The following is a 10,038-nucleotide window of genomic DNA, read 5'->3' on the forward strand; positions in this document are numbered from 1 at the left end:
GTGGGAAATTTAAAGTACTTTGGGGCAAACAGGTTTCTGAAACACGCCAGCAAGGTCATATGATCCTGCAGAGAGCTGTACTGGGGCTAGCTTGATGCACCATCTTTGGGCTCCTGAAAGTGGGACCCTACAAAACATTGCTCTTCCTTTTCATAGGGCAAGTGTGAGAATGTCCTTGTAAATAGGGGAGAAACAGTCTGGGTTTGGGCACCAGCTGCGTTGGAGAGTTACATTCTCAAGCTGATAGAATCTGGATATAATGCAGCAAGTGAGGCCATCCCCAGCCACTCACACTACGGGAAGCACTAATTCCAATTAAGTGCTCATTACCAGAAAGCCCAGGAAAAAACCCTCCAGTGTTGTTAAATGGACAGTCCTGATAAGTCAGTCTATCACCACTCTATAGATAAAAACACACAGTCAGAGATGACAATCAGGGCAGTTTCATTCAAAAGACACTGAGAGTCTAAGACATTGGCATTAATTTCTCCCTTTTCAAGGCTATTGTGTGTGTGTGTATGTGTGTTCAGTTGCTAAGTCATGTCTGACCCATTGCAACCCCATGAACTTCAGCATGCCAAACTTCCCTGTCCTTCACTGTCTCCCAGAATTTGCTCAAATTCATTACCATTGAGTCGGTGATGCTATCTAACCATCTCATCCTCTGCTGCCCCCTTATCCTTTTGCCTTCACTCTTTCCCAGCATCAGGGTCTTTTCCAAAGAGTTGGTTTCCAGGTTACCATGCTGCTGCTGCTAAGTCACTTCAGTTGTGTCCGACTCTGTGCGACCCCATAGACGGCAGACCAACAGGCTCCCCCGTCCCTGGGATTCTCCAGGAAAGAACACTGGAGTGGGTTGCCATTTCCTTCTCCAATGCATGACAGTGAAAAGTGAAAGTGAAGCTGCTCAGTCGTGTCCGACTCTTAGCGACCCCATGGACTGCAGCCCACCAGGCTCCTCAATCCATGGGATTTTCCAGGCAAGAGTACTGGAGTGGGGTGCCATTGCCTTCTCCCCAGGTTACCATACATACTACTAAAAGACATACTATTCATATCACTCCACCGCTTAAAAATTTCTATTGGAAGTTCAATGCCTCAGTGTACTGAAAAATACCCATCCTGATTTGTCCCTAGATGCCTCCTTTTCATCTTTTAGCTCACACATGGTCATGTGTCTATGCACAATGTATTCTCTTTGCATAGAATGACCTCCCACCATGCACCTGACAAACACATCCTTCATGACCCAACTCAAATGATACAGACTTTATGAGAGGGATTGTGCTTACTTTCAGAAACTCATATTTCAGGATATGAAACAGTCATTCTTAGCACTTGGAATATGGAATGGTTGCCAGATGCTGTTTATCAGGAAAAAGCATGATCCTGGGGAAGAAACTGAAATAAGGAATTAAACCATTTGGAGAAGTCTCTGGAGAGGTTTGCTCATTGAGTAAAAGAGATGAATGAAGAGCTTCTTGAGACCAAGAGGAGAGTGCTGACTCTTTGATAGGATCAAAGCAACAATCTGGGCAGTTTAATGAAGACCCTAGAGAAACTAACACATTGTTCTAACCAGAAATTTTCAGAGTAGAGTGAAAAGGAAGGGTTTGATGAAAAGATTCAGGCACTCCTGATGAGTGTGGCATGATGAAACAGGGCATGTGTCAGGAGTCCAGAGTCGATAGTTCCTGAACTTAACCATGAATAAGTTAGGCAAGCAGAGTGACTGCCCTGCTAGGAATATCACCACCAGCTCTGCCTCTTTGGAACGGAAGTTACTTGTTTCCTAGGTACTTCTGGGAACAGTCACTGATTGCCAATTTTGCTTCTCTTCCACCTGTTCTCCATGAAAACACATTTGTCTTTGCAAATATAAGAGCTCTCTTTGGTTTCTTCTTTGTGCCTCTTTGTGGCTGTGCTGTCAAAAGTCTTTGCAGGGCTTTTCTGGCGGACTAATGGTTAAGAATCCATCTGCCAATGCAGGGGACATGGATTCAGTCCCTGGTGTGGGAAGATCCCACATGCTGTGGAGCAATGAAGCCTGTACACCAAAACTACTGAGCCCACGCACCACAACTACTGAATCCGGAGCACCTAGAGCCTGTGCTCTGCAACAGGAGAAGCCACCAGGATGAGAAGCTGAAGCACTGCAATGAAGAGTAGCCTCAGCTCTCTGCAGAGAAAAGCCCATGCAGCAATGAAGATCCAGTGCAGCCAAAAATAATTGAATAAATAAAAGCCTTTGTGAAAGACCTCCCCACTCGAGTGCTCCCCTTTCTTTTGACCTCTGTGTGCTCTTTTGGGCTGATGAGATCTCTCATTTGTCCTAGGACAGTCGACCCATGGTATGGTCTTCAGACACAGCAGGGCCTTTTTCCCTTGTGAGTCTATTGTCCCATAACTGAAAACCAGAATCATCAGGAGCCGAAACTCAGTCAGGAGAGTTGGGATGGCTCAGAACAGGTGTTTGGCACACATATAATTCAAGCATTCTTTCTTGAATACCTTCAAAAGTATTTCCATAATATCTGTCTGGCTTGTTGGCTCACAGATTCTATCCTTACACCCTCCCTCACTAACTCTCTCTAGCTAAAGGCCAGAAGATTCAAGGGGACCATTCCGCAGTTGGGGCTTGGGCTTGAAGCACGAACTTCCCTGTGCGCAAGTAAATTTCCATAGGGTCAGGACCCAGTGTTGACTGAGCGTCTGCTTGAAACTAAGCCAGAACCATGGATTAAGAAGGGCACAGTGCAGACAGCCTCAAAAGTTGTGAAATCAACTATAAACTTTTCAGGAGTGACAGGCAGGTATTTCCTTTATGGGTATTTTCTGTTACGTGTACCCTTCTAGGGCCTTTTGTCCTTCAAAACTGTTTTTGTCCATTTTTTAACATATTTTTTAAATAGTTAATTAAAACCAACTGAATGATGAACAGCAAGCACAAGAATGTTTATTTTTTGTTTTCTGTTTGATGAGGTCTGAAAAAGAAAGTGTTCTGTGGTGCCAGTCATAATCTATTTTAATAAAGTTTTAATCAGCCCTGTGTATTAGGCAGGACTCTCAGGAGAAACAGAACCAATAAGGTGTATGGTACATTGATAGGTAAGAGGAGATTTTTCATGGGGATTGTCTTACATGATTACGGGGGCTGAGAAATGCCATGATATGCTGTCTGCAAGTTACAGAACCAGGAAATCCAGTGGTGTCCAAGCCTGAAAGTCTAAAAATCAAAGAAACCTATAATATAATTTTCAAACTTAGGCCAAAGGCCTGAGACAGAGGAAGAAAAGAGAGGGGTGTTGGTGTAAACTCTGGAGTCTAAAGGTCCCACATCAGGGACTCTTGTGTCCTCCTATGTCCAAAGGCAGGAGAAAATGGATGTCTGAATTCAAGAAGAGAGAGAGAGAATTTGCCCTTTCTCAGCCTTTTTGATCTATTCGGCCCTCAAAGGATTAGATGACACCTGCCCACATTGGTGAGGGTGGATCTTCTGTATTTTTATTTTATTGGATTATAATTGCTTTACAATGCTGTGTTAGTTTCTTCTGTACAGCAAAATGAATCAGCTTTACATATACATATATCCCCTCTTTTTTGGATTTGCTTTCCACTTAGGTCACCACAGAGCACTGGGTAGAGTTCTCTGTCTATACAATCAGTTCTCATTAAGTGAAAAGTGAAAGTGGAACTTGCTCAGTTGTATCTGATTGACTCTTTGTGACCCCATGGACTATACAGTCCATGGAATTCTCCAGGCCAGAATATTGGAGTGGATAGCTGTATCCTTCTCTAGGGGATCTTCCCAACCCAGGGATTGAACCCAGGTCTCCCACATTGCCTGTGGATTCTTTACCAGCTGAGCCACAAGGGAAGCCCAAGAATACTGGAGTGGGTAGCCTATCCTTTTTCCAGGGGATGTTCCAGACCCAGGAATCGAACCATGATCTCCCGCTTTGCAGGTGGCTTCTTTACCAACTGAGCTATCGGGGAAGCCCCCCGCCCCAGTTCTCATTAGTTATCTATTTTATACATAGTAGTGTATATATACAGGTCTTCCCAAGTGGCGCAGTGGTAAAGAACCTTCCTGCTAATGCAGGAGATGCAAGAGATACGGGTTGATCCCCTGGGTCAGGAAGATCCTCCAGAGAAAGAAATAGCAACCCACTCCAGTATTCTGTCTGGAAAATCCCATGGACAGAGGAGCCTGGCGGGCTATAGTCTATGGGGTCGTAAAGAGTCAGACACGACTGAGTGAGCATACACACACACACACAGTGTATACATGTGAGGGTGGCTCTTCTTTACTCAGTCTAGTGGTCACTGTCTCACATTCACCCAGCTGCCTTGACATCCATTAGTTCAGTCAAGTGGACACATAAAGTTAAGCACATCTGGGTAGCTAGAACTCTTCTTAAACAGAGCAGCTGAGTCACCTTATTCTTTAGCACAGTGTCCAGCAAGCAGGCTCCAGACTGTTCTCTCTGAGGCAGAGCAGTGTTTCACTGAAGTCCCAGACACTAGGACTAGGATTGTGGAAGGCAGGACAAAACAGGGGTGAGGGCAGATGGGTAGATGAAGCTCTAGGCCTGGCTTCTCTCAACCTCAAAAGGAACTGGAGCACTTGTTTTTCTTGTTTTTCTAAACTATCTTAGTGGACGTGGGTAAGTTTCCTCATATAAACATGGGTTTAATAGCACCACCTCATATAATAAAACGAGGTAATGCATGTGATGCGCTTATCACAGTGAGGGGATCATGGCACTTTTCAGAAAAATGTTAACTGCTATTGTGTTTGGATTCTATTTTAGACTTGGTTAGAAGATTAGCTTCTTTGTACTTGAAAAATGGGTTAGGGACTCACTGATGTGGCCCTCATTAAAAAAGTGTTTTGATAAATTATATAAATATTACATGAATTCATTTGTGTAAATTTTTTTAAAGAAGTAACAATGACCATACAGCAGTCTCCCCTCATGTTTTCTTCTCTAAAATGAGGGGGAAAAATCTCTGTAAGAAAATGTCATGAATTAACTCAGTTCAAAATTTTAATGTAAAACAGATTAAGGCAGTGATAGTCCTAGAACGGAAAGCTATATGTACAGAGAATTTTATTCTGATTAGATGTGCTCTACTCTTTTGAAGAATTCTTCCTTCTCAGATCTCTCTCTTATTTATTGCAATTCCATTTACCAATTCTCTCTCTATCCAGGACATCTCTTGCCTCTCCACAAGTATTTTCATTAACTTAGTTTTTTCATTCTTTGATACAACTTGTTATATTAGGCTATGATATAAATATTATGGATGCAGCCTTTCATCTTCACCCCTAGATTTCATTGCTCTGAGAATTTTCGTTCTATTTTACAACAGTTCCTTTTCCATTTTATATTACCATGTAGTGGTAAAGATTATTCTTTAGAGGCAATATATGACTGCTCCACTGTAAATTCTCCAAGTAATCCAGGACAATTAATGACAATTTACTGAGAAAGGGATGTTAGTAACTTTTCTCCCCAGTTTAAACAATATTAAGCATGTTAATGCTATAAAAACTATTTAAAACGGACTTCCCTGGTGATCCAGTGGTTCAGAATCCATCTGCCATTGCAGGGGACACCAGTTTGATCCCTGGTCCAGGAAGATTTCACATGCCCCGGGGCAACCAAGCCCACATGCCACAACTACTGAGTCCAGGTGGCTGCAACTATTGAAGCCTGTGTGCCTAGAGCTGCAACTATTGTAAAACTTAAAAGTAAAAAGAAGTCAGCCGCTTGGCAAACAGTGAAGAGAAAACATATTTGTCCAGGAGAAAAAGCCTGAGACTTTTATTTGTGAGAGAACTCCACCCATTGCTGGAGTTATGCAACAAGAGAAGCCGCTGCAATGAGAAGCCCATGTGCGGCAACTATAGAGTTCCCCCCGCTCACCACAACTAGAGAAAGCTGGCACGTGGCAATGAAGACCCAGCACAGCCAAAATTAACTAAATGAATAAATAACAAAATTTTAAATAGTTGTTAAACAAGTCTACATGATATAGCCCTTTAACAAACAAACTCATTTCCAGGTGCCCTGAATCATGGCAGGATGTGCTTTTCTGCAAAGTCTAACAGGATCTAATTATATGCAGTAAATGCAAACCCAACTGCATAATCGATTTAAAACTGCAAGGACTCCAAAAATCAGTCTGGCCTGGAAGACCTTTCTATATATAAATATATATTTCTGCCTTCTGAAAGGCAGAAAGGGGATTACTTCTGACTTCCCAGGGGAGTTTGGGAAGTTTGCTTACCTTGGGCAAAACGGGATAAAGTGTGTATTCCTAATTCCTTCCTGTACTTCTTTCTCCTTTTCAGAAACTCTCCTCCAGAATATCCTTCTACTATCTTCCTTCCTCTTTTCCTTCTCTTTCCCCTTCCCTCCCTTGCACTTAAGACTGCACAAGAGACTTTGCTTAACCCTCAGGATGATAAATGCTCCTTAGCCTTTAAAAATTCATGCCTTCAACCTGAAAAGAGAAGGAATAAATCTTGAGGACATTATGCTAAGTGAAATAAGCCAGTCACTAGAAGACAAATACTATGTGATTCCACTTATATGAGGTATTAAATTCATAGAGAAAGTAGAATAGTGGTTTCCCAGGGTATAGGGAACAAAAAATAATAAAAGAAAAGAAAATATAAAGTAAAATAGATTGTCAGAAATCCTAAACGACATCCCAATTGTAAATATTTAAATCCAAAAAAAGTCCACATTTAAATTAAGTCCAAATTTAACTTTTAGGCCCTTTTTACATATATAGAAACTAAGATTTAAAGAGAAAAAGTTATTTTGTGAGGTCATATAACCTGTAAGTAACAGAGCAAATATTCCATGTTGTTAGCCATGGCACTTTAGTCCCTTCCACCCCACTAGAATACACTTTTTCTAAATGTATAATATATGCTCTCTCAACAAATAACCCCCGTCTCTTGAGAACAGTTGATCTCTCAGTGTGGGATGTGGCATTCTTTCTGCCAACCCTTCTATTAGAGAGACAGCAGATGGGTGACTCAACTTGGAGCCAATCCCTTTTGCACACTGTCTCTGGCTTTTATTTGTGAGAGAACTCCATCCACTGCTGTCCTAAAGAAAAGAGACATACTCTATCATTAGATGATCAGGAAATGCAAGAGATGAGAAGAGACTGAAAATGAGGGAACAATCTACCTTGTAAAACTTGAAGTCATCTGCCTAGCAAACAGTGAAGAGAAAACATATTTGTCCAGGAGAAAATGTGCAAGACTTTGGGCAGAGGCCCTCTGTTTGCTAGGAGACAACTGTGCTGTTTTGATGCTTGCCTGTTGGGAAATAATTTTAATTCAGTTCAGTCGCTCAGTTGTGTCAGATTCTTTGTGACCCCATGTACCGCAGCATGCCAAGCCTCCCTGTCCATCACCATCTCCCAGAGTTTACTCAAACTTATGTCCATTGAGTCGGTGATGCCATTCAACCATCCCATCCTCTGTCGTCCCCTTCTCCTCCTGCCTTCAATCTTTCCCAGCATCAGAGTCTTTTCAAATGAGTCAGTTCTTCACCTCAGGTGGCCAAAGTATTGGAGTTTCAGCTTCAACATCAATCCTTCCAATGAATATTCAGGACTGATTTCCTTTAGGATCGACTGGTTGGATCTCCTTGCAGTCCAAGGGACTCTTAATAGTCTTCTCCAATACCACAGTTCAAAAGCATCAATTCTTCAGTGCTCAGCTGTCTTTATGGTCCAACTATCACATCCATACATGACTACTGGAAAACCATAGGGACATGGCAATCATATAGAAATGGGAAAATGTCTGGCTTTTGACAAAAACATCCCATAAAGGTGCACTTATGTAAGTGACTGCTATTTGGTTAATTTCTTGTCTCCTCTGCCCACCACTCTAGTAGGGGATGGGAAAAAACTGAGTCACCTCTGAACATTAACATCCCACCCACCCCCAAATAAAATAAATGTTTGGCATCTGGATTGAAGTTTCTTTTGCCTTTGCAGGAAAAAGGAGGTGGAATTAGTGAGGATGTAGGTGTTGTAGTCGGAGAAGGCAGTGGCACCCCACTCCAGTACTCTTGCCTGGAAAATCCCATGGATGGAGGAGCCTGGTAGGCTGCAGTCCATGGGGTCTCTAAGAGTCAGACACAACTGAGCGACTTCACTTTCACTTTTCACTTTCATGCATTGGAGAGGGAAATGGCAACCTACTCCAGTGTTCTTGCCTGGAGAATCCCAGGGACAGGGGGGCCTGGTGGGCTGCCATCTATGGGGTCGCACAGAGTTGGAGACGACTGAGGCGACTTAGCAGCAGGTGTTGTAGTTACATAGCTACTGTAGCCTTCATACCTTAAAAAAGAAAATCACCTTATTCTGCTGGTGTTAAAATGTCTCAGAAAACTGACAGGTTTAAGAACATTAAGCCTCTTGGAATAGTTTTCAGATATTTCTAACACCAAATGCTGGGGAAGGGAGAGGGAAAGAGAGAGAGTGTGGGAGAGAGAGACACAAGAACCACAAGACAGAAAATTCATTATCAGAGGCAGGGAAACTGCAAAGTCATCCTGAATGTCATTTAATACTAGATTCCACAATCCCCTGGATTACTGTGTGGTTTAGCATTTGGGCAGCCATAATACAGCTGCCCTGAGTTTAGAGTATAAAGGAGTAAAATTTAATGACAATTACATTACATAGAATTATGAACACATGAACTGACCCAGTGGCATGCCAAGTGAGCTGTTCACCCTGGGTACAGACTATATGAGGCTCATTGTAGAGAATTTAAGAATAATATAAAACTGCCAGTGATAAAATTCTCCTACCCACAAAAATCTCTCATTGATGTAAATTCTAGACTATTGCTGCAGCTCCTTTTGAGTTTTTAAAAGTGTCTTTACTGTGATATGATCCACCTACTGTAAAATTCACCTGTTTATACAATTAAATAATTTTTAGTATATTCACAGAGTTGTTCAGCCATCACCACAGTCTGAGTTTGAAACATTTTCATCACCTGTTGGGTTTTAGTAATACATATGTAAGCTTCAAATTAGCATATCTTTATTACTAATCCTTAATAGCTGTGCATAGTACATAGAGGTTAATCTGGAGAATTCCAAATATACTGTTGACTTCTGACCCAGTAGAATTTAGCTACATCCATTCATTTGAAAATAAGTTCATAACAATCAAGAATTGTTAGGTCTCTGGGCAATTTTTGCCTCCAACCCATGTAATTTATATATTCTTAACATTTTAACTGCAGATTCAAAATAAGCAACAATAGATGTAAGTTTTTTTTGTTGTTGTCTTTGTTCTGGTGTGAAAATTTTAGATAAGGTTAATCAGATATGAAAATACTTGCAAACAGTGAGAGCCAGACTTGAATATCTGACGAAATACCACGCCTTGAAGTTGCTCCCTGAAGAGCTATGAATAGAAATTGAGGAGTAAGCTATACAACAACCAAATGTAAGGAAATGGTACATTTACATTAAGAAGAAGAAGAAGAAGAAGAAAAGCTCAAAGAATGCCAAAAGGAACAATGAAAGATTCTGGTCTTACATTGCTAAGAGAAATCAAAAGTCAATGTTTGAATCCCAAGCCCTGAAGACCCATTTTAAAGCAATGAATAAAAATAAATGCCAATATTTACTATTATTCATTCATTTTTTTCAGATTTTTTTATGAGATATAAAACGCTGGATGTGTTTCCTAAATTACCGAGAAAGTAATCTCTGATAGAGAAAACATTTTAATAGAAAATGTTTGATTGTGGGGACATTTGAAAGCCTCTACAATCATTTGTGAAGACAAAGACATGAAGCATATTGCAATTTCTGGAATTTCTTGTTAAATCCTATTTTTATAACTCTGCCAAATTTATCCTTATGTTTAAGCCTTTCCCTAACTCTTTGTATGTCTGTTTTTTGTGTGTGAAAGAAACTTGTCCAAGTTAAAATTATTAAAACATGTTGTTTGCTCTGAACACGGTTCTCTGATCCT

The sequence above is a fragment of the Bos taurus genome, chromosome 26, assembly GCF_002263795.3.
Source record: "Bos taurus isolate L1 Dominette 01449 registration number 42190680 breed Hereford chromosome 26, ARS-UCD2.0, whole genome shotgun sequence".
NCBI classification, from domain to species: Eukaryota; Metazoa; Chordata; class Mammalia; order Artiodactyla; family Bovidae; genus Bos; species Bos taurus.